Source organism: Erinaceus europaeus, chromosome 14, assembly GCF_950295315.1.
Source record: "Erinaceus europaeus chromosome 14, mEriEur2.1, whole genome shotgun sequence".
Taxonomy (NCBI): Eukaryota; Metazoa; Chordata; class Mammalia; order Eulipotyphla; family Erinaceidae; genus Erinaceus; species Erinaceus europaeus.
The window spans coordinates 53,438,798-53,447,363 of record NC_080175.1 but is presented as its reverse complement, the minus strand read 5'-3'; the positions used below and the strand labels follow the sequence as shown (position 1 = coordinate 53,447,363).

The 8,566-nt window shown below is 38.8% G+C and overlaps 1 pseudogene; it reads right to left on the bottom strand.

The window, feature by feature from the left end:
- Positions 1-987: 987 nt before the first annotated feature.
- On the bottom strand, positions 988-1,159 carry LOC132532948 (U2 spliceosomal RNA; annotated as a pseudogene).
- Between the last annotated feature and the right edge of the window lie 7,407 nt (positions 1,160-8,566).

Here is an 8,566-nt window from a genome sequence, read left to right as displayed (position 1 = left end):
TACAGAATTATACTCTAAGAACTAAGTAAATGTTTTGTGGAATCATAAGTAGTATGATGGGCGGAATCTGTAAGATCAGTCAATAGCTGGCATTGCAAGCTTACAAACTCCCCCTGGAATGCTCAAGGAGGAATTTTTCTTTTCTTTTTTTTGGGGGTGGTGGTGGTGGTGTACTATCCCTGCAAGTACTGCAATGCCAGGTGTTAGAGATGCATAGGTCTTCTCTTCAAAATAACATAAATAGAACAACTGTTTAGTAAAAAAAAATTATTTTTATAAATTGTTAGGACCACCTGTGCCTGTAGTTTTGTATTCTTTAGGTCAGATAATAGTTCCTTGCAGTGCGTGATAATTCTCCAATAGAGAACCTCAGACTCTCTTCCTTTTCTTATTTAAACAATGGGGAGATTGTGAGATCTGAAGCCCATCCCAGGGGTGGAGGAGACAGTTTTCCATCAAGTATAAAAGAAGGAAGAAGGGTTAGGGGGACATGCTGCTGCCTGACTACCACTGTCGGCGGCACGCCCTTTTGCAAAAGAATAAATGCCTTGCTTCAACTCCTTATTTTTTGCCTTGACAAGTAATTTTAATTGGACCTCATTTTCAACACAGACATTGCTGTGCCACACCAGAACACCACACCTGTGTGCCTGAGGGAAGGGAATTACTGCACAGGAAATGGGATTGCTAACAGGTATGGGTGTGGCTTAACAAGGAGGTGAAGACAGGACTTGAATGCTTATACACTAGACCTATGGGTGTGGTTTTCAATGGTATGTGAGCCTGCCAGCATGTGGGCTCAGACTCTCTCTCTCTATCTCTCTCTCTCTAGGCTCACATGTCTGTCACATGTGAATATTCTCAGTTTTCCTGGATAAAGTTTAAAATTCATGCAAATCATGCTTCCTCTTCAATTCTTTACTAAGATTATGTGTGACAAACATTTAAATTTGTGGGGAATAAACTCAGTCTTTAAATACCCCTACAGATGTGTGGAGCAAACAGAGCAAGCCTCCATTGTGACTCCCTGCTCAAAAAAAAAAAAAGAAAAGAAAAAAAAACTATTTAATATATTGTCCTTGAATGCAGGATGGATCAGATATTAAACTGATAAGGACAGATATTATATGTGATCTTAGGCAAAAGGCCAAGAAAAAGCAAGACCTTTTTCAGGATGTCCAGAGCAACCTTTCCTCAATAAATATGTTCCCTTGGCATCTAGAGCTCATGCCAGGAGTGACCTGCTACCTTTAAAGGATGAAAATTTACCAGATTGAGGATCAGCTCCCAAACAACCATTTCATCTGAGAGGCCTTTTAGAGCAGGACAACATGGAACATCTAGTTGTATTACTTAAGTCACCCTTGAGTTCATATGCATCTCTCCCTCTAGCACCTCCAGACATCAATTGTTACAGAGGTAAAATAGCCTGGAAGATCCTACTCAGTAAGATCTCTTAGAATTGTCTGAATATTGCAAGAGGTTCATCTTTTGATATATTAATTACATTTAAACTTAAGGCTAGTGACTTAGGAGAGGAAAACTATTTGACACCCATTTAATCAAACTTAAAGCATTGTACCTCTTCTCTTTCCCAATCCTACCAAAGTAGGTTATAGTATTTAAAGAATCTTCTCATTCTAGCCTCTTGGAAGTTCTCCAAACTGCTCTCCACAGGGGTTGGACTGATTTACATTCCAACCAGCAGTGTAGGAAGGTTTCTTTGCCCCCATAAGCTCTCCAGCATTTGTTGTTACTACCAATTCTGGTTCTGCCACTCAAAGAAGACTAGTCCTGAAATGAGTCCAGCCTAGAATGTTGCCAGCTGTGACCAATGACTGTGAGCTCAAGCTCACAGGGACACCGAGGTCATACAGACTCCTGTGCTAAATATGAATATATATATATATATATATATATATATATATATATATATATATCCAATTCCAGGTCAAAGAGGTAAACAGTTAATTGCATTTATGTATTTTCTTCAAATTTGGGAGCTACTCTCTGCCCTAAATAAGCTTTCTAGTTCTATTCTCAACTCTGATCCCATTTTCCCAGACAATATTTTTAGTTCACCTCCATGTTAGCTATCAGGCTAACATGTAATATTAAAGTTATTAAATGTCCATTGACAAACACACATATGATATATAAAGCCAGAGGTAGTTTCATAAAATATTATTAAACAATTTGTTCTGCTTTATCTTTTTCTTTTTTGCCTCCATGGTTATTTGTGAGACACCCACCGATAGACCTGCTTAACTGCCTGTGAAGGGACCCACTGCTGGTGGGCACCCAGTGGCTAGAACCCTGCTTGTCTTTGTGCTTTGCACCATGTATGCTTAACCCATTGTGCTATTGCCCAGCTCTTGGGGTGGGATCTCATTCTTTACCCACTATGCCATTTCCTGGGCCATGTACTGTATACTCTTTATTTATAAGGAAAGGAGGAAAAGAGTCTAAGGGTCTCTGCTAGAGGATTAGCAAGCACTGCAAGGAGCTGAAAGTATAGGAAATTACTGGCCACAGGTGGTCGTAACAATTTATAAAGAGAATTTTTGTACTAAATAGTTGTTCTATTCATGTTCTTTTGAAGAGAAGACCTAACCATCTTTCACATATACCCATTCTCTCATTGCTTCTCTTGGTGTTTATTACTTGTTTTTCCCAGTGAACTTTCCATAACCTTTGCTGAGTGCTGCCTTATTCTCTTTAGGATCTCCTGTGCATTGGCAGCCAGAAGAGAGCAAATATGCCTCTATAAAGTATTTTTTAAAATATTTATTTATTTATTCCTTTTTGTTGCCCTTATTGTTTTATTATAGTTATTATTGATGTCATCATGTTGGATAGGACAGAGAGAAATGGAGAGAGGAGAGGAAGACAGAGAGTGGAAGAGAAAGATAAGACACCTGCAGACCTGCTTCACTGACTGTGAAGTCACTCCACTGCAGGTGGGAAGCCAGGGGGCTCGACCCAGGTTTCTTACTCTGGTCCTTGCACTTTGTGCCACCTGCGCTTAACCTGCTGCACTACCGCCTGACTCCTATAAAATATTTTATTTAGATTTATCCCCCCCATTTATAACAGAGATATATTAAGAACAGAGGAGAGGAGAGGGGGAAGTAGAGAAAGAGAAAGAAAGACACCTGGAGACTTGCTTCATCTCTTGTGAAGTGCAGGTGGGGAGCAGGGACTGAAACCTGGTTCCTTGTGCAGATCCTTGCACACAGTACTATGTGCACTTAACTGGATACACTACCACCTGCCAACCTAGAATAATTTTATAAGTGTCAAGGAGGGCATACTGATTATTAAAGTCCTATAAGTTACACGTGTATTTTGTGCACACACACATATATTTACTAAGACATCTAATTTTTTTTTAATAGGGAACACTTGCAAACTTAAGATGATCTGAATGGTATGGCCCTAATCGCGAAAGAAATTGTTCCAATAGGCATAGCAATTGGCTTAAATGATCAAAACACCAACCAGATTTATTGAGTTCAACTGTACCACTGCTATCCTTAGATGCATTTTACATTTAAATGTACATTTAATTTTTATTATTTATTTATTTTAATGAGTGAGAAATACAGAGTGAAAAACTACAGCACTGTTCAACCCTGGCTGATGGCGGAGCTGAGGACTGAACATGGGACCTGGGAGCCTTAGGCATGAAAGTCCATTATGTATGAGTGGAACCATGATACTGTCTCTCTAGTCCTCAAATGTGCATTTTTTTTAAGTCTGATGGGTGAACAATGAATTCACCTACATCATTGAAATCCCTAGTCTTGGAGGCTAATTTTTGATAATCAATATCACATGTGCTTCAGTACTAGCAGGCTCTAGAAAAGATGTCAAGCTGTTGTTCAGCAAGAAATAATGCAAGGGCTTATAATGATAGGAACTGAAATCACAGAAAGTCCATTTACAGACATCCCTAGCTCTTTTGCAGGGAGGACTGGTGACAGAAATATGTACTTTTATCTACCTTTTTTTAGCACATTTTTGAGCCTGATGAGTCCGTCTTCGAAAAGGCATGGCATCTTCAAAATTACTCTCTAATTTACCCTGACTTTGTGGCTGCCTGCATGATAGTATATTCACATCTGAAATAACAAGTCACTCATCCTATTAATGCTCTAGGTAAAGTAGAGTGCTGACTGACCCCACAAGAGTCCTTGGCAACATGTCAGGTGGCAGGATCTAGGGTATTTCACACTCTAATCTCCCACAAATGTTGATTCACAGAGTTTCTCCAGAAGTGGCTAGCATCTGAAAAATATAAGATAGGAAAGACATGTTGGTTCTTGGAATTCTATTCACCGTGAGCAGATAGTTTGAGCAAATAGGGTTGTTCCTGGAGAGTTGGGCTTAGACATGACGTGTGAAACAAATTCTGTTTCAAACACTGAGGATGCTCAGAACTGGGTCTGGGTGGTGGTGCACCTCATTGAGCACCATGTTACAATGCACAAGGACCAGAAATCAATTCCCTGGTCCCCAGCTGCAAGGGGAAAGCTTTGTGAATGGTGAGGCAGTACAGCAGACGTTTCTCTCTTTCTCTCCCTCTATACTTCCCTCTTCTTGATTTATTTCTGGCTGTCCATATCCAATAAATAAACATAATAAAAATTCAAAAATAAACCTAGTACCTAGGGGCCAATGGTGGTACACATGGTAGAGTATACACATTACCACATTCAAAGACCCAGGTTCAAGCCCCTGCTCCTCACCTGTAGTGAGGAAAGCAGTGCTACAGGTATCTCTCTTTCTCTCTCCATGTCTATCCCCCATTCACTCTCAATTTCTCTCTGTCCTTTCAAATGAAAGAAAATACATTTTTAGGCTATCATGCCTGAGGCTTTGAAGTCCCAGGTTCAGTCCCCCATACTACCATAAGCCAGAGCTGAGCAGTGTTCTGGTTAAAAAACTAAAAAAAGAAAGAAAGAAAATTCATTTTTAAAAGGCTGCTGGATGTAGCAAAAATCAATCAATAAAAAAAATGTAAGATTTAAAGATGTAGGTCTATTTTGTGTGAACCATAAACTGGATCTCAGAAGGAATGTGAACAACTATTACACAGTTTTGTCCTCAGATCATAAGTGGATGCTTATATGTGACTCTCTGTCTAAAGGATGATCACATGAGAATATGAGAAATGGCAAAAATAGAATTTCTTGTCTAGACTCCTCATGTATATTTCATATTTTAAACAGTAGACCTCTGAAATGAATGTGTTCCAGTAGGAAACTGCCTTGTGTGAACCAATGCTTAGGAGTTATTTGAATTACTCTCCCTGAAAAGACTGTAGCAATCTATTGCCTTTCACCAGGAGGTTTGGGAAGAGACATTTCACGGTTTGCTCAGTATTGTTGGTCATCAAGTGCTTGACTTGGGATTTGATGAAAACTCTTTTAGATTTCATTAGTCTTATCCTCTCTCCCACAATGTCTTTGTACTTTTTGAATCCTATTAACTTAAATCTAAGGGACAAAACAGGGCACATATTTGTTGTTCAGGAAAATATGCTAGTTTCTCAGAAAATAGCAAATGCTCATTACTGTTGGGAGGCTCAGAGGCAAATCTGAAATTTCAGGGTTGTTTCCTAGTGAACCTGTTGCAGTTGGAAATACAGTCCCCCTGCTATTTTCCTGACTCTTCAGAGACTTGAAGCATCAGCTAGCCATTGCTAATTATGCCATTACAAACACATGGGTGAAGAAATGAAAAAAGAATGCATAACACTCAAGGTTGCGATCATTAATCTCATTTCCTGTGAAGAAATTGTGAGGAGTGGTTGAGCATGTTATGGGACCTCCTATTGAAATGTGGGAGTCTGGATGGCATGACCTTTTCTATCAGTCTCTCTCTACCTGAGATTGAGCATGGATGAAAACGACCACCAAAAGTCTCCTCTGTAAGCCTCCCTGCCTCACAATAGACTCTACATGCAGTCCTTTTCCTTGTTCTCAAACCAGTTGGTTCATTTACTCAGAAGTTAATAGAAGTCCATCTTCTTTGATCATACATGGCCCACACATAATTGTTCTGCTTTGTAAAACTATAACCAAGAACATTTTCCTTACTCCTCCACCTCCTCTGGTTATTTTAATCTTACATCTCCTCTCTTAAGGCTTCTCTCTGTCTGCTGGTTATTGATAACCCTACTTCCTTCATTCCTTTGATCAACTAGACCCCTTGTTCAACATTTACTAGGAATGCTCTGACCTTTTCTCAACCCCTATTTCTTTTTGTCCCTCTTCTTTCAAACCATATATGGAATGGATAACTTACTTCCTTCTACAACACCTTATACACCCTACTTTGCTATTCAATAAATGGATTGTTCATGAAACATTCCCCTGGTGATCTCTGGTTGCTCTGAACACAGGGAAAGATCCAGTTGGCTCACTCCTACTGCCCTGAAAAATTCCTTCTGGGCCCCTGCATTTGGTGCACAATGGAGTGGGTAAGCCAGAAGTTTGTGTCCAGGAAGAGGCCTCTCCACCCCAAAGGTCCAACAGTTTCCATCTAGAATTATTTTTTCATTCACTAGATAATTAACTGTGGAATATCCATAATAAAATAAGCTAAAAATAGAGACAATTGCAAATAATATAATAGAATCAGTTATAGTGAAATTATTATTTTACTTTGATTTGCTAATAAAATCAACTCCTATTCAGCAATGGTGTTTACATAAAGAGAAAGTAAATTGTACTGATGTCAAATAATAATATTGAGATAAATATGATGATTCTAAGATCTTGAAAGCTATCAGGGGAGGGGGTGGGATATGGAGATTGGGCGGTGGGAATTGTGTGGAGTTGTACCCCTCCTACCCTATGGTTTTGTTAATTAATCCTTTCTTTAATAAAAAAAAATCATAAAAAAAACATACACACATACATCTATTCCAGAAGTTAGAAACCAGTGTCAGGTCCTTCCTAGCCCACCCCGCACCCCATATGGATGTCACAGTGCCTCACCTGCACTCAGAGACGCTTTAAGAGATAAAAATCCTTGCGATCTATTTGTGATTTCATCATGTTCTATATTGATAGTCTTTGATAAAATTATTTAAGATATAAAAAAAAAGAAAAAAGTCATATACATCTTTTATGAGGTATAACTATTAAGGAAGTGTTAAGGCCAGGAGTCCCTGGTAACCCGGTTTAGGTGACATGAACAGATCATGATATCAAGTGAATCCACCAGGATGACCTGAGACTTGAGTCTTTTGTATTTGGCTTCAGCACAAAGGGGAAGAGAAAGGAAGAACACCTAAGGAAGAAGCAAATATTATGGGATAGATATAGGTGGGGCTTGAACCTAGTGGTGGAAATGTTGAATGCACATGTTAGAATGCTCAAGGACCCAGATTTTAGCTCCTGGTTCCCATCTACAGGGAGAAAGCTTTGAGAGTGTGAGACAGTGTTGCAGGTATTTATCTGTCTCACCATTCCCTCTAGATTTCTGGCTGAATCAATCCAGTAAATAAAACTAATTTAAACATTGAAGAAAACAATAATTTAAACAGATGATAAAATGTTCTTCCAGGGCTGGGATAGCATAGTGGGTTAAGCACACATAGTACAAAGCACAAGGGACCAGTGCAGTGACCCGTGTAATGAACCCAGCTCCCCACCTGCAGGGGGATTGCTTAACAACCAATGAATTGGTCTACAGGTGTCTATCTGTCTCTCCTCTCTCTGTCTTAACCTCCTCTCTCAATTTTTCTCAGTCCTATCTAAGGACAACAACAACAGCAACAACAGCAGCAGCAACAACAACAATAATGGAACAAAGATGGCCACCAGAAGCAGTGGACTTTAGTGCAGGCACTGAGCCCCAGCAATAAACCTAGAAATAAAATAAAATAAAATAAAATAAAATAGAATAAAATAGTTCATCCAAGGTAGAAAGGTTGGGATGCAAATAGCCAGAAATCAATTACTTATCACTTCTTTCTTGATGACCCACTTCTGCCTGTATGTGTTTTATGTTTTTATTTACTGAGTAAAGTACATTATGATTAATCATAAGTATCCAATTCTTTGTGAAAATTTACCTTGATGAAGCAGACACTAAATGGAAGACATTTGGGTCCTTTTCCCCTGCAACTTATACAGTACAAATAAAAACCTCATTGGTGAGAACTAAGAAAACATTATCATGTGCATAACTTTATCTTACATCTATTCACAGATTCAATGTCTCCATGGAGAGACAAAATATAGGTCACAGTATAAGTGAGAATGATATGAGTCACTATTGTCTCGTAACTATTAAAGCCCAGTAAATCCACCAGTAGATTAGACATGGATTTTGAATCCACAGGTGAGACTGGGCATAGACTTTTTGTACAGGTGCACTTTTGCTGAGATAATAGTTCTTGCATTTAAATGGCTAATCAGTCTGCCAGTTCTAAACTCAAGTAAATGTCTACTGTGACAAGGCACTATTTAAGCTTTGTGTGTGTGTTGGGAATGGAATATATATATTCCATTAAATACATATATTAGAATATATATCAGCTATTAACAAT